Here is a 17,532-nt window from a genome sequence, read left to right on the forward strand (position 1 = left end):
CAAGGTAAGCTTTTGGTTTTATAAATGTATTACCACCGTGGCCCGTGTAACTTCTAAACTGCTTGCTAACTGTACACTGTACTGCACGATTGTAGTGGGTCTACTAATGCGTTAGTTCTAGCAGCTATGTTGTTGACTTGACATTAGCTAATATGGTGACAACGATGTAGGCTGTGTGTAGCAGTTATGATATGAAGGTTTGGCTTGATTTTTTTTCTCAGTGTTGTACACTGAAGCATACAGGCAAAGGGAAAAGTTGAGAGGAGAAAAGTGTGTAGATGCGAGAAGGAATTATATGATCTGGCTGCTATGAAAGTGAACTGTGTTTGCATGTGACCAGGGATGTATTCATTCCGCCGATTCTGTTTGAAAAACGTTTCTTAAACGGAACGGGGATCCCTGAATTTGTCCAATAGAAGCTCTCGTTTGCAACTGTTGGACTAATGATTACACCCTAAATCAGCAAGATGCAGGGAATGTTGTGGAAGGCGGTATTGATTTCTCAAATGTCTCTCGACCCACGTTGTAAACTTTCATTCATAGGCTAGGTTTTAGCAACCTCATGGTGGGTATAGGGACAATTTGAGTATCATGTCGTAAGTAGCCTAAACCTATCCGTGTTATATTGACCTGGGTGAATGGAATATGTGACAGATATCCAATAAACTGTCATAGAAAAAAAGCTATGCTCATAAAAATTCTAAGAATCGTCCTCCCTCTTAAACGATACAGACCGCCACTGTCTTTAGTGATCACCCTGATGTTCCCATTGCTCTTTGATTTCATGGTCAAAAATGTTCCGTTTGGGCACACGTTTCCCAGCACACAAAGCTTCCATCATGACATTGGAGTGCAGGTAGTCACACATGTTTACGTCTATGATCCCTCCAACAAAACTCTGCTTGGTGGCAAACAACTTCAGAAGTCTGGGTCCCAGGATGACTCTACCAACAGCTTGTGCTTTGTTCCGGTTTTATATACCTTCCTAATGCTACTCTTCCCATCTAAGTACAGTGGGGCAAAAAGTATTTAGTCAGCCATAAATTGTGCAAGTTCTCCCACTTAAAAAGATGAGAGAGGCCTGTAATTTTCATCATAGGTACACTTCAACTATGACAGACAAAATGAGGGAAAAAAATCCAGAAAATCACATTGTAGGATTTTTAATGAATTTATTTGCAAATTATGGTGGAAAATAAGTATTTGGTCAATAACAAAAGTTTATCTCAATACTTTGTTATGTACCCTTTGTTGGCAATGACAGAGGTCAAACGTTTTCTGTAAGTCTTCACAAGGTTTTCACACACTGTTGCTGGTATTTTGGCCCATTCCTCCATGCAGATCTCCTTTAGAGCAGTGATGTTTTGGGGCAGTTGCTGGGCAACATGGACTTTCAACTCCCTCCAAAGATTTTCTATGGGGTTGAGATCTGGAGACTGGCTAGGCCACTCCAGGACCTTGAAATGCTTCTTACGAAGCCACTCCTTCGTTGCGTCCATCGTGGGCGGTGTGTTTGGGATCATTGTCATGCTGAAAGACCCAGCCACATTTCATCTTCAATGCCCTTGCTGATGGAAGGAGGTTTTCACTCAAAATCTCACGATACATGGGCCCCATTCATTCTTTCCTTTACACGGATCAGTCGTCCTGATCCCTTTGCAGAAAACAGCCCCAAAGCATGATGTTTCCACCCCCATGCTTCACAGTAGGTATGGTGTTCTTTGGATGCAACTCAGCATTCTTTGTCCTCCAAACACGACGAGTTGAGATTTTACCAAAAAGTTTTATTTTGGTTTCATCCCAATCTTCTTCTGGATCATCCAAATGCTCTCTAGCAAACTTCAGACGGGCCTGGACATGTACTGGCTTAAGCAGGGGGACACGTCTGGCACTACAGGATTTGAGTCCCTGGTGGCGTAGTGTGTTACTGATGGTAGGCTTTGTTACTTTGGTCCCAGCTCTCTGCAGGTCATTCACTAGGTCCCCCCGTGTGGTTCTGGGATCATTTTGACCCCGCGGGGTGAGATCATGCGTGGAGCCCCAGATCGAGGGAGATTATGAGTGGTCTTGTATGTCTTCCATTTCCTAATAATTGCTTCCGCAGTTGATTTCTTCAAACCAAGCTGCTTACCTATTGCAGATTCAGTATTCCCAGCCTGGTGCAGGTCTACAATTTTGTTTCTGGTGTCCTTTGACAGCTCTTTGGTCTTGGCATAGTGGAGTTTGGAGTGTGACTGTTTGAGGTTGTGGACAGGTGTCTTTTATACTGATAACAAGTTCAAACAGGTGCCATTAATACAGGTAACGAGTGGAGGACAGAGGAGCCTCTTAAAGAAGAAGTTACAGGTCTGTGAGAGCCAGAAATCTTGCTTGTTCGTAGGTGACCAAATACTTATTTTCCACCATAATTTGCAAATAAATTCATTAAAAATCCTACAATGTGATTTTCTGTATTTTTTTCTCATTTTGTCTGTCATAGTTGAAGTGTACCTATGTTGAAAATTACAGGCCTCTCTCATCTTTTTAAGTGGGAGAACTTGCACAATTGGTGGCTGACTAAATACTTTTTTGCCCCACTGTAGAACATGACCATGCCTGACATAGACTCCCAGGTGAGACACAGGTGGGTCTGGAATGTGCTGAGCTCAGGCAGGTGGAGAAGACCCCGTCCCCTCTCATACACAGGCCTTAGGTGCCGTCAGCCTTTCTCCACACGTTGAGCTTGTCGTAGTACTCTGTGCGGTATGCGAACAGGATGATCTCAACTGCCTGTTGCCAGCTCAGTGGCCAGCCGCATGCACAGGGTGAAGGCTTCCATGAAAAGACCCTTCCGAGGGATAAATGTTTATGGGTGAAGTGAAAGTAGGTAGGGGAGCGCGGGGTAAGTTGAGACCTTTTTTACATTAAGGTTCACTCCATCAAGGGAAACGTATTATTATTTCTAACAGATATCTACATACATTATATTTTAGGATGCTGTGTATCCATGGAAATAATCAGAATTCATTCAAGTTGTGTCAAGCTGTCTCTTGGCACAACATACCCTGGGTATGGGGTAAGTTGAGCTGCGGGATAAGTTAAGGTTGTTAAACAGAAAAATCTTGACTGTTAAGCAGAAAGTGCTTCGTGCTTACGTTGCCCCTCGTGGATAGTATTGAAGGCATCTGGAAAAACGATGAATACTGAAATCTATCTATTGTGATCTCCCTGCAACTACGGGGGATACAAGGTGCAACAAGTGAGAGAATAGTGCTGAAAGCTCAAAAGAAAGTCTGTCTGATATGTGATGGATTTGGTCATTTTATTTGCCACAATACTGATCACAATAAACAGTGTGGTAGTCTTTTCAATATTTTATTGAGCAAAGGTTGTGTGCATTAAGGAAATAGACGCCTGGCTCAAATAGAAGCCAGCCTCTAATAAGCGCCGGTTGTGTACAGTGACTGAAGCAATTAAAGGCCAAGGCTATTCATTTAAGTTTTACGGTACTAGCTAAACAAGGTAGCCTTGAAATGAGGCTATAGTTGTCAAGATCATTTGTATCCCCCCCTTATGGAGTGGCAGCACATATGCGGATATCCATGTTTTTGGAATGCTTCCTGATAACAATGTTAAATAACAAATGTGGGCTACTGAGCCAACAATACGGGGTGCTGCACACTTAAGCAGATCAGGCTCCAAATGATCAGCCCCTGTGGATTTTTGTCTGATGTTAACAAAGCATCCAGGACTTCTTTATCAGTGAATTCCCGAAAAGAAAACACCTGACCAGCATTTTCAGTATCATTCAATAGATTTTCACCATCTACATCCAAACAACTTTTTTTTCCAAGAGCTGGCTTTGAAATACATTCATCATATCAATTTAGTCAGGAATACGGACAGAATCTAAATTAATTTATTGGGCTAGATAAGAGGAGACACAACCCTTCAGTGATGAGGAGACACAACCCTTTTAGTGACAGTATAATTTATTTAAAAAATGTAGTTCCCCATGATAGGACAATAAATAAACTTGATGTATAATTTACTTTAAAACGCTGTCCCACCATGATAGGGCAATAAATAAGTTGTATAATTCATTATAAAATGTATATCCCTCATCTGTACAACATTGAAAGCTCTCTCACAACCCCTGCTCACAGACCTTCTGGGATTTGCAACCATTTCCTTTCTCACTCAATTCCACACTTTCCCAAACACCAAAAAACCCACACCACAACATCCATCTCAATACATCCACACATACTGTGCCTTCTGTTTACTGTGTTTTTATCTCCACCCAGTTGAATTAGTGCTTTCGTGTTCCAATTAGTTATATTTGAAGATAGATAGAAAAGCTACAGTTGAAGTCAGAAGTTTACATAGACTTAGGTTGGAGTCATTTAAACTCGTTTTTCAACCACTCCACAAATGTCTTGTTAACAAACTGTAGTTTTGGCAAGTCGGTTAGGACATCTACTTTGTGCATGACACAAGTAATTTTTCCAACAATTGTTAACAGACAGATTATTTCACTTATAATTTACTGTATCACATGTCATGACGTTGGCCTGGGGGTAGGTTTATGACAGTCATAAATACCTCTTCCCCCGTTTTTCCTCTCTCTACCCTACTGATGTTACATTTGCAAACACCTTGGTTAACATAGAGATTCTGGGAATATCAGAAGGTGGGGGGAAACTATATTCTGGTAATCTGACCAATTGAACATATGCGGTGGTACTTAATGAATATGATGTCAGTTCGGTTGTCATCTGAGACACTCTCATCAATGATAAGATGACATAAACTCTACCGTGGAAAGTCTACACATCAGAGTTATCGGATTCACATGGAATTGTTGTTCAATTTAAATGTTTGAATATTAAATTATTTATGATGGGATGAAATGTGATTTTAGCTTCTAAAATATGAGATTTGGGTTTTCATAAGGTTAAGGCCCTGCTCAATCAGTGGCCCGCCCCTGTGAAGGGACATGGGCTATAAAACTTTTCAAACACGACCTCCTCTCCCTTCCTATATAAAGCCTTGAAGATAATATAACCTCCTGTTCCGAGGATGTCAGGACGACGGTCCGATGTCAGAATGGTTCAGATAATAACTACAGAACGAAGCCAACATCAGCGTGAGCTTTGGTTCCGAATGTTATGAACTTTGAACGTTTATTCACTACAGAAGTGATACCTCCTAGCTGTTGAGTTAGCAACAGCAGCTTCAAATGCAGGTTAGGAAGGAACAGACAAAGTATCCCGTCTATCACACAATGACGTTACTACAACGTATACAATTTACCAGCAGAGACATTCGTCAAAGGACAAAGGACTCGGTTGGGCAACACGGCCTTCCATCTACCACCAACCTACCGAAGCGCAGCTCAGAGTAAATATTTATTGCATTTTCCTTTTCCAAATGGGCGGTAATTTAGAATGCATAAGATACTGTATTTACGATAGCACAGTATTTACGATGTCCCTCAGTCTTACCGCTCTTTCACTCAAACCCAGCCCCTTTTCTTTTGTGTAACAAGCTGTCATATTTGTTCCGCCCGCTAGGGACGTTTTCCTTTATGACGTAATTTGTAATCAAGTTATGATTAATTATGTGTATGTGTAATTCTGTGTGATAGTTAGGTATTTAGTAAATAAATAATTCAACCCAATTTTGTATTGCTTATTCAACTTGTTAGCCAGGGTTCGAGAAGATAACCAAGAATTTACAACTTCCAGATGAGACTGAATTAATGTGACGATTAATATTGACTGCTATTGATGTAATGATTTTATAGAATAGCATGTCATATCACTTAATCCAGCATAGCCAAAGACACGAAACACAATTCCAGTGGGTCAGAATTTTGCATACACTAAGTTGACTGTGCATTTAAACAGCTTGGAAAATTCCAGAAAATGATGTCATGGCTTTAGAAGCTTCTGATTGGCTAATTGACATAATTTGAGTCAATTGGAGGTGTACCAGTGGATGTATTTCAAGGCCTACCTTCAAACTCAGTGCCTCTTTGCTTGACATCATGGGAAAATCAAAAGAAATCATCCAAGACATCAGAAAGAAAATTGTAGACCTCCACAAGTCTGGTTCATCCTTGGGAGCAATTTCCAAACGCCTGAAGGTACCACGTTCATCTGTACAAACAATAGTACGCAAGTATAAACACCATGGGACCACCCAGCCGTCATACCGCTCAAGAAGGAGACGCGTTCTGTCTCGTAGAGATGAACATACTTTGGTGCGAAAAGACAGACTGGCAAAGACAGAGAGTCTCGGGTAAGTTTGAGTCTTGTTGTGGCAGAATCAGAATTCTTTAGGTAAAATTGATAAATAAGATGTTTTATCAATTTTCACAAGTATGCTTATGTGGGAAAGTTACTTGGGCCCCAGAGAGGGGAGAGGTCAGGCTTGTCTTCTTATGGGAATGTGTCTGTAACTATTACATGTCCCCTCTGAGGTTGCCCTTATCTTGATTTAGTATATGGCCTAGGAGGCTCACTGTCTTTTCTGATCTTGTCCAGTAGGGGGTGGATTTGAGATGGGAGTATCTCGAATTGACAATTGATATTTGCTATTGGATGAGGTAATGTTTTGGTCCTAAGTGGTACCAAGAACGAGATAAGAACTTCGTTTAGGAGACCAAACTGAACGATAATATATATAGCTAATGCCGTCTGCCTATGGGATACTCCTCTCTCAAGTAAAGTCTTCCTTGAAATGTTCCTAAGATCTGTTATTTTTCATGTGAGTTGAGAGGGGTGTGTCTTGGCTATAAATGATACTAAGAATTGTTTTGTAAGCACTCAGAGAATTCATTTATAGCCACTGAATTGATCTGAGAGTCACAGGGCTATGGTGAAGCTCATATAATTAAAGATGGACTTTATGATAACTCTGACTTGTGTGTGGTTTGCTCTCATGATTTGGTAATACAGGAAATTTCCACGACATTCTTTGTTTGCAACATTATGAAAGGTTCTCTCTTTTTTAGACTTGTAAAATAGGGAAAATGCCATGGATACCCCAACTCTCAATTTAAACTGGTGACTGAACTAAGATTTGTTTAAGGCAATGGTATTGCTGTTGTGATTGTAGTTTTGGGTACCAGTATTTAGGAGTATTTCAAACACCTTATTTATTTTCTAGGAGACAGACTGTGTGTCAGTGAGGGTGGTGAAAGGGAAAGAGCCGGGAGAGAGACTTCAGAGGACAGTGTCACAGCCACGGCAGGACCAGGTGTCAACCTTATTGCCAGCAGCACCAGTGGCACAGCATTGTCCAGTTACCTCAGTGATGGCATAAAACCATATCAGCCACACCCACAATTTATAGAACCGCAAATTCTTGCCAACAGAGTGTTGACGTTTCAAGAGATGGTTTCGCGATTTCCCCTGGTTACCTTATAATCCATCAATAAAAGGAGTGTTGTGTTTTCACTGTAGCCAAGGGTTTTCAAGCCAGCCATCTTTTGGCCAAAGAGCGGATGCTGCCTTCATTTAGTGCAGGATTTAGGAACTGGAGAAAAGCCATTGTAAAATTCACAGCTCATCTGCCAAACCCACCGCCACTTTGTAACTGTAACAGCACACCAGCTAAATCTAATAAGTGCCCAGTTATCCAGCGTGTGGGGTAAACAGCAGAAATTACGAAGCCACCTTGCACTGTATGAGAATGCAACAACATTGATTGACTCCATTGAGACACACTCATGACAATTTGCTGGCAAAGAAAAAATAAATAAAAATAAATAAATGAACTTAGAAAATCGAAAAACATCAGTCACCTTTTGCATTCACTAAGAAGATGCAGACACTAGAGGTGCTAAATCAAGTTAACACTATTATACTGAGCAAAAGTATAAACGCAACATTAATCCATTTCAAAGATTTTGCTGAGTTACAGTTCATATAAGGAAATCATTCAATTGAAATTAACTACTTAGGCCCTAATCTATGGATTTCACATGTCTGGGCAGGGGCACAGTCATGGGTGGGCCTGGAAGGGCATAGGCCCACCCACTTGGGAGCTAGGCCCACCCAATGGGGAGCCAAGCCTAGAAAATCGGAATGAGCTTTATTACAGACATTAATACTCCTCCTGGATTTTTTTGTGCCCAACATTTGGGAGAAATACGCTTTTTGTGAGTATGGAACATTTCTCTGATCTTTTATTTCAGCTCATGAAACATGGGACCAATACTTTACATGTTGCGTTTATATTTCTGTTCAGTGTAGTATTTTGTGGAAGTATGTTGTAACTAAAGTACTTCTTATCCAATCAGGATAATCGATTCCACCCCTAAAAGCAATGGTCATTTGGTGTAGCCTGCTATTTAACATTTTAAAAATGATTGAATATGGCCATGGTCAGTGTATTCAGACCTGTTGACTTTACCACATTTCATTACATGACAGCCTTATTCTAAAATGTATTACATTATTTTATTTCCTCAATCTACACATAATGTACACCCATAATGACAAAGCGAAAACAGGTTTAGAACATTGACTAATTAATCAAAAAATAAAACACATACCTTATTTGTATCCAGACCCTTTGCTATGAGACTCGAAATTGAGCTCAGGTGCTTCCTGTCCAAATCTGTGAAATTGCTTTATCTGACATATTGTGGTTGCATGAGGCAACCATATACAATTTCTACATCAGATCTTAGAGTGATGGACTGTGCAATCCCCGTGGCCTCCGCAACGAATCAGACAGGTGTCCTGTGCACCATGAAAAAAAACAAAAAAACATAGGACTGCCCGACGAAAGAATTCTCGGTCGACCAACAGCCTATCGACCAAACAATCGACCAGTTGACTAAATGGGGTCTGCCCTAATCAATACACCAGTCACTACAAAGATAAGAAGGACGCCTTTAACTCAGTTGTCAGAAAGGAAAGAAACTGCTCAGGGATTTCACCATGAGGCCAATGGCGACTTTAAAACAGTTAAGAGTTTAATGGCTGTGATAGGACAAAGCTAAGGGTGGATTGACAACATTGTAGTTAATTTACTCCACAATACCTAATTGACAGAGTGAAATTGAGGAAGACTGTACAGAATAAAAATATTTCAAAACATGCATCCTGTTTGCAACAAGGCACTTAAGTAATACTGCAAAAAATGTGGAAAAGCAATTAACATTTTGTCCTGAGTATCTGCCACTCTCCATATTTTCAAGCATAGTGCTGGCTGCATCATGGGTTATGGGTATGCTTGTAATCGTTAAGAAAAGGGGAGTTTTTGAGTATAAAATATTTATGGAATGGGGCTAAGCACACTAGATGAAAACCTGGTTCAGTCTGCTTTCCACCAGACACCGGAAGATTGATTCACCTTTCATCAGGAAAATAACCTAAAACACAAGGCCAAATCTACACTGGAGTTGTTTACCAAGAAGACAGTGAATGTTCATGAGTGGCCGAGCTACAGTTTTGACTTAAATCTGCTTGAAAATCTATGTCAAGACCTGAAAATGGTTGTCTAGCATTGATCAACAACCAATTTGACAGAGCTTGACAAATGTTGAAAAGAATAATGGGCAAATGTTGCACAATTCTGTGAGGTCTACACCTGTTGTATTCGGCGCATGTGACAAATAAAATTTGATTTGAATTCAGGTGTGGAAAGCTCTTACAGAGTTACTCAGAAAGACTCAGCTGTAATCACTGCCAAGTGATCCTAACATGTATTGACTCAGGGAGTTGAATACTTTTTTTAATGAAGATATATTAGCGTTTTATTTTCCATGTTTTTTTTTATTACAGATTTTTGAATAGTTTTTCTTATTTGAAAGAGTATTTTCTGTTGATCATTGGGGGAAAAAAGAAGACAATTAAATCCATTTTAATCCCACTTTGTAACAACAAAATGTAGAAAAAGTCAAAGGGTGTGAATACTTTCTGAAGGTTCAATTTTATTCCATGTGTGGGCCTACCTCTCATTAAGCTCCTGCAGCCAGCTCTTGACGGTGTGTGCATTGTTCTCCCTTGTCAGCCTCTGTAGCAGGAAGAAAGTCTGCTCAAACATCCTCAGCAGGTACTCCTAAAAGTCCAGCGGCACACAGTTCTTGGACACCAGCTCGTTGATGCATGTCATGGCCAGCACATGTTCCGCCTGATTTACAGCCCATATTCTCACCACTTTCTCCTGAGGTGGGAGAGGGAGGGGGGGTGGCAGCCGTAACACTGTGCTTATCCCAAATCGCCTCCAGGATACCTGCAGGGTAGAAATGTAGAGAAGTGGTATTATGGATGTGTGCATATCACACCACTAGAACCCACGGAACAGAGAGAGCGATGGGAGGGAGAGAAAGAAGGGGTTGGTAAAGATCACAGGTGGTTGGTGGCAACCTAATTGGGGAAAACGGGCTCATGGTAATGACTGGAGCCGAATGTTATCAAATTTATTTTATTTCACCTTTATTTAACCAGGTAGGCAAGTTGAGAACAAGTTCTCATTTACAATTGCGACCTGGTCAAGATAAAGCAAAGCAGTTCCACACACAACAACAGAGTTACACATGGAGTAAAACAAACATACAGGCAATAATACAGTAAAAAAATCAGTCTATATACAATGTGAGCAAATGAGGTGAGATATGTGAGGTAAAGGTGAAAAAAAGGCCATGATGGCAAAGTAAATACAATATAGCAAGTAAAACACTGGAATGATTGATTTGCATTGGAATAATGTGCAAGGTAGAGATAGAAATAATGGGGTGCAAAGGACCAAAATAAATAAATACAGTAGGGAAAGAGGTAGTTGTTTGGGCTAAATTATAGATGGGCTATGTACAGGTGCAGTAATCTGTGACCTGCTCTGACAGCTGGTGCTTAAAGCTAGTGAGGGAGATGTGTTTCCAGTTTCAGAGATTTTTGGAGTTTGTTCCTGTCACTGGCAGCAGAGAACTGGAAGGAGAGGCGGCCAAAGGAAGAATTGGTTTTGGGGGTGACCAGAGAGATATACCTGCTGGAGAGCGTGCTACAGGTGGGTGCTGCTATGGTGACCAGCGAGCTGAGATAAAGGGGGTCTTGTAGATGACCTGGAGCCAGTGTGTTTGGGGACGAGTATGAAGCGAGGGCCAGCCAACAAGAGCATACAGGTATATGGGGCTTTGGTGACAAAACGGATGGCACTGTGATAGACTGCATCCAATTTATTGAGTAGGTATTGGAGGCTATTTTGTAAATATTTTGTTTGGCAGCATGAGTGAAGGATGCTTTGTTGTGAAATAGGAAGCCAATTCTAGATTTAACTTTGGATTGGAGATGTTTGATGTGAGTCTGTAAGGAGAGTTTACAGTCTAACCAGACACCTAGGTATTTGTAGTTGTCCACACATTCTAAGTCAGAGCTGTAAATACAGTATGTAAATGGTAAAAATTGTGAAAATAGTAAAAATAAAAATAAAGAAACTCTGGAATGAGTCCAAACTTTTGAATGGTACTGTATACAGTTGAAGTCGGAAGCTTACATACACCTCAGCCAAATACATTTAAACTCAGCACTTGGCTACATAGCTGATGCATGCTGGACTGTCCATTAATCACGGTACTCCATTCTGCTTGTTTATGTTTTATCTGTCGTCCCCAGCCGCACTCAGGCTCTGTGTGTAGTTAATCCGACCCTCCCTGCCTAGTCAACGCCATTTTACCTGCTGTTGTTGTGCTAGCTGATTAGCTGTTGTTGTCTCACCTACTGTTTTAGCTACTGTTTTAGCTAGCTCTCCCAATTCAACACCTGTGATTACTGTATACCTCGCTGTATGTCTCTCTCAAATGTCAACATGCCTTGTATACTGTTGTTCAGGTTAGTTATCATTGTTTTAGTTTACAATGGAGCCCCTAGTTCCACCCTTCATACCCCTGATACCTCCTTTGTCCCACCTCCCACACATGCGGTGACCTCACCCATTACAACCAGCATGTCCAGTGATACAACCTCTCTCATCATCACCCAGTGCCTGGGCTTACCTCCGCTGTACGCGCACCCCACCATACCCCTGTCTGCGCATTATGCCCTGAATATATTCTACCATGCCCAGAAATCTGCTCCTTTTATTCTCTGTCCCCAACGCTCTAGGTGACCAGTTTCTGATAGCCTTTAGCCGCACCCTCATTCTACTCCTCCTCTGTTCTGCGGGTGATGTGGAGGTAAACCAGGCCCTGCATGTCCCCAGGCACCCTCATTTGTTGACTTCTGTAATCGAAAAAGCCTTGGTTTCATGCATGTAAACATCAGAAGCCTCCTCCCTAAGTTTGTTTTACTCACTGCTTTAGCACACTCTGCTAACCCTGATGTCCTTGCCGTGTCTGAATCCTGGCTCAGGAAGGCCACCAAAAATTCTGAGATTTCCATACCCAACTATAACATTTTCCGTCAAGATAGAACTGCCAAAGGGGGAAGAGTTGCAGTCTACTGCAGAGATAGCCTGCAAAGTAATGTCATACTTTCCAGGTCCATACCCAAACAGTTCGAACTACTAATTTAGAAAATTACTCTCTCCAGAAATAAGTCTCTCACTGTTGCCGCCTGCTACCGACCCCCCTCAGCTCCCAGCTGTGCCCTGGACACCATTTGTGAATTGATCGCCCCCCATCTAGCTTCAGAGTTTGTTCTGTTAGGTGACCTAAACTGGGATATGCTTAACACCCCGCCAGTCCTACAATCTAAGCTAGATAACCTCAAACTCACACAAATCATCAAGGAACCCACCAGGTACAACCCTAAATCTGTAAACAAGGGCACCCTCATAGACGTCATCCTGACCAACTGGCCCTCCAAATACACCTCCGCTGTCTTCAACCAGGATCTCAGCGATCACTGCCTCATTGCCTGTATCAGCTATGGAGCCGCAGTCAAACGACCACCCCTCATCACTGTCAAACGCTACCTAAAACACTTCTGTGAGCAGGCCTTTCTAATCGACCTGGCCCGGGTATCCTGGAAGGACATTGACCTCATCCCGTCAGTTGAGGATGCCTGGTCATTCTTTAAAAGTAACTTCCTCACCATTTTAGATAAGCATGCTCCGTTCAAAAATGCAGATCTAAGAACAGATATAGCCCTTGGTTCACTCCAGACCTGACTGCCCTCGACCAGCACAAAAACATCCTGTGGCGGACTGCAATAGCATCGAATAGTCCCCGCGATATGCAACTGTTCAGGGAAGTCAGGAACCAATACACGCAGTCAGTCAGGAAAGCTAAGGCCAGCTTCTTCAGGCAGAAATTTGCATCCTGTAGCTCCAACTCTAAAAAGTTCTGGGACACTGTGAAGTCCATGGAGAACAAGAGCACCTCCTCCCAGCTGCCCACTGCACTGAGGCTAGGTAACACGGTCACCACCGATAAATCCATGATTATCGAAAACTTCAACAAGCATTTCTCAACGGCTGGCCATGCCTTCCGCCTGGCTACTCCAACCTCGGCCAACAGCTCCGCCCCCCCCGCAGCTACTCGCCCAAGCCTCTCCAGGTTCTCCTTTACCCAAATCCAGATAGCAGATGTTCTGAAAGAGCTGCAGAACCTGGACCCGTACAAATCAGCTGGGCTTTGCAATCTGGACCCTCTATTTCTGAAACTATCTGCCGCCATTGTCGCAACCCCTATTACCAGCCTGTTCAACCTCTTTCATATCGTCTGAGATCCCCAAGGATTGGAAAGCTGCCGCAGTCATCCCCCTCTTCAAAGGGGGAGACACCCTGGACCCAAACTGTTACAGACCTATATCCATCCTGCCCTGCCTATCTAAGGTCTTCGAAAGCCAAGTCAACAAACAGGTCACTGAACATTTCGAATCCCACCGTACCTTCTCCGCTGTGCAATCTGGTTTCCGAGCCGGTCACGGGTGCACCTCAGCCACGCTCAAGGTACTAAACGATATCATAACCGCCATCGATAAAAGACAGTACTGTGCAGCCGTCTTCATCGACCTTGCCAAGGCTTTCGACTCTGTCAATCACCATATTCTTATCGGCAGACTCCGTAGCCTCGGTTTTTCGGATGACTGCCTTGCCTGGTTCACCAATTACTTTGCAGACAGAGTTCAGTGTGTCAAATCGGAGGGCATGTTGTCCGGTCCTCTGGCAGTCTCTATGGGGGTGCCACAGGGTTCAATCCTCGGGCCGACTCTTTTCTCTGTATATATCAATGATGTTGCTCTTGCTGCGGGCGATTCCCTGATCCACCTCTACGCAGACGACACCATTCTATATACTTCCGGCCCATCCTTGGACACTGTGCTATCTAACCTCCAAACGAGCTTCAATGCCATACAACACTCCTCCCGTGGCCTCCAACTGCTCTTAAACGCTAGTAAAACCAAATGCATGCTTTTCAACCGTTCGCTGCCTGCACCCGCACGCCTGACCAGCATCACCACCCTGGATGGTTCCGACCTTGAATATGTGGACATCTATAAGTACCTAGGTGTCTGGCTAGACTGTAAACTCTCCTTCCAGACTCATATCAAACATCTCCAATCGAAAATCAAGTCAAGAGTCGGCTTTCTATTCCGCAACAAAGCCTCCTTCACTCACGCCGCCAAACTTACCCTAGTAAAACTGACTATCCTACCGATCCTCGACTTCGGCGATGCCATCTACAAAATTGCTTCCAACACTCTACTCAGCAAACTGGATGCAGTTTATCACAGTGCCATCCGTTTTGTCACTAAAGCACCTTACACCACCCACCACTGCGACTTGTATGCTCTAGTTGGCTGGCCCTCGCTACATATTCGTCGCCAGACCCACTGGCTCCAGGTCATCTACAAGTCCATGCTAGGTAAAGCTCCGCCTTATCTCAGTTCACTGGTCACGATGGCAACACCCATCCGTAGCACTCGCTCCAGCAGGTTTATCTCACTGATCATCCCTAAAGCCAACACCTCATTTGGCCGCCTTTCGTTCCAGTTCTCTGCTGCCTGTGACTGGAACGAATTGCAAAATCGCTGAAGTTGGAGACTTTTATCTCCCTCACCAACTTCAAACATCTGCTATCTGAGCAGCTAACCGATCGCTGCAGCTGTACATAGTCTATCGGTAAATAGCCCACCCATTTTTACCTACCTCATCCCCATACTGTTTTTATTTATTTACTTTTCTGCTCTTTTGCACACCAATATCTCTACCTGTACATGACCATCTGATCATTTATCACTCCAGTGTTAATCTGCAAAATTGTAATTATTCGCCTACCTCCTCATGCCTTTTGCACACAATGTATATAGACTCCCCTTTTTTTTCTACTGTGTTATTGACTTGTTAATTGTTTACTCCATGTGTAACTCTGTTGTCTGTTCACACTGCTATGCTTTATCTTGGCCAGGTCGCAGTTGCAAATGAGAACTTGTTCTCAACTAGCCTACCTGGTTAAATAAAGGTGAAAAAAAAATATATAATTTTTAGGAAATAGTTATGTCAGAATAATAGTAAAGAGAATGATTTATTTCAGCTTTTATTTCATTCATTACATTCCCAGTGGGTCAGAAGTTTACATACACTCAATTAGTGTTTGGTAGCATTGCCTTTAAATTGTTAAACTTGGGTCAAACGTTTCAGGAAGCCTTCCACAAGCTTCCCACAATAAGTTGGGTGAATTTTGACCCATTCCTCCTGACAGAGCTGGTGTAATTGAGTCAAGTTTTATAGGCCTCCATGCTCGCACACACTTTTTCAGTTCTGCCCACACATCTTCTATGGGATTGAGGTCAGGGTTTTGTGATGGCCACTCCAATACATTGACTTTGTTGTACTTAAGCAATTTTGCCACACATTTGGAAGGATGCTTGGGGTCATTGTCCATTTGGAAGACACATTTGCGACCAAGCTTTAACTTCCTGACTGATGTCTTGAGATGTTGCTTCAATATATCCAGATAATTTTCCTACCTCATGATGCCATCTATTATGTGAAGTGCACCAGTCCCTCCTGCAGCAAAGCAACCCGACAACATGATACTGCCACCCCCGTGCTTCATGGTTGGGATGGTGTTCTTCGACTTGCAAGCCTCCCCTTTCCCTCCAAACATAACGATGGTCATTACGGCCAAACAGTTCTATTTTTGTTTCTTCAGACCACAGGACATTTTTCCAAAAAGTACGATCGTTGTCCCCATGTGCAGTTGCAAACCGTAGTCTGGCTTTTTTATGGAGGTTTTGGAGCAGTGGCTTCTTCCTTGCTGAGCAGACTTTCAGGTTATATCGATATAGGACTCGTTTTACTGTGGATATAGATACTTTTGTAACGGTTTCCTCCAGCATCTTCACAAGGTCCTTTGCTGTTGTTCTGGGATTGATTTTCACTTTTACGTTCATCTCTAGGAGACAGAATGCATCTTCTTCTTGAGCGGTATGACAGCTGCGTGGTCCCATGGTGTTTATACTTGCATACTATTGTTTGTACAGATGAATGTGGTACCTTCAGGCATTTGGAAATTGCTCCCAAAGATGAACCAGGCTTGTGGGGGTCTACAATTTTTTTTTTTCTGGGGTCTTGGCTGATTTCTTTTGATTTTGCCATGATGTCAAGCAAAGAGGCACTGTGTTTGAAGGTAGGCCTTGAAATACATCCACAGGTACACCTCCAATTGACTAGAATGCTGGAAATTAGTCTATTAGAAGCTTCTAAAGCCATGGCATAATTTTCTGGAATTTTCCAAGCTGTTTAAAGGCACAGTCAACTTAGTGTATGTAAACTTCTGACCCACTGGAATTGTGATTAATTGAAATATCTGTAAACAATTGTTGGAACAATTACTTGTCATGCACAAAGTAGATGTCCTAACCAACTTGCCAAAACTATAGTTTGTTAACAAGAAACATGTGGAGTGCTTGAAAAATTAGTTTTAATGACTCCAACTGAAGTGTATGTAAACGTCTGACTTCAACTGTATCTAAAATGTAATAAAACAACAGTAGACATTTGAAAAAAAGAGTAGCAAGGCTCTATACAGACACCTGTTAGTCAGGCTTACTGAGGTAGTATGTACATGTAGGTACATAAAGTGACTGCATTTATGATGGACAGAGAGTAGCAGAAGCGTAAAAAGAGAGGTTGGCGGGTGGTGGGACACAGTGCAGATAGCCCGGTTAGCCAATGTGCGGGAGGTTGGTCGGGCCAATTTAGGTAGTATGTACATGAATGTATAGTTAAAGTGACTAGGCATATAAGATAAACAGAGTAGCAGCAGCGTAAAAGAGTTTGAGGGGAGTCTTATGGCTTGGGGGTAAAAACTGTTGAGAAGCCTTTTTGTCCTAGACTTGGCACTCCGTTACCGCTTGGCATGTAGTAGAGAGGGCAGTCTATGACTGGGGTGGCTGGGGTCTTTGACAATTTTTAGGGCCTTCCTCTGACACCACCTGGTGTAGAGGTCCTAGATGGCAGGCAGCTTTGCCCCAGTGATAGACTGGGCCGTACGCACTACCCTCTGAAGTGCCTTGCGGTCGGAGGCAGGGCAATTGCCGTACCAGGCAGTGATGCAACCGGTCAGGATGCTCTCGATGCTGCAGCTGT

General features: G+C 42.6%; 1 pseudogene; it reads right to left on the minus strand.

Moving 5' to 3' along the window:
- Positions 1–669: 669 nt before the first annotated feature.
- On the minus strand, positions 670–10,044 carry LOC112260617 (annotated as a pseudogene).
- Positions 10,045–17,532: the final 7,488 nt, after the last annotated feature.

The sequence above is a fragment of the Oncorhynchus tshawytscha genome, linkage group LG01 (genome assembly GCF_018296145.1).
Source record: "Oncorhynchus tshawytscha isolate Ot180627B linkage group LG01, Otsh_v2.0, whole genome shotgun sequence".
Lineage (NCBI taxonomy): Eukaryota > Metazoa > Chordata > Actinopteri > Salmoniformes > Salmonidae > Oncorhynchus > Oncorhynchus tshawytscha.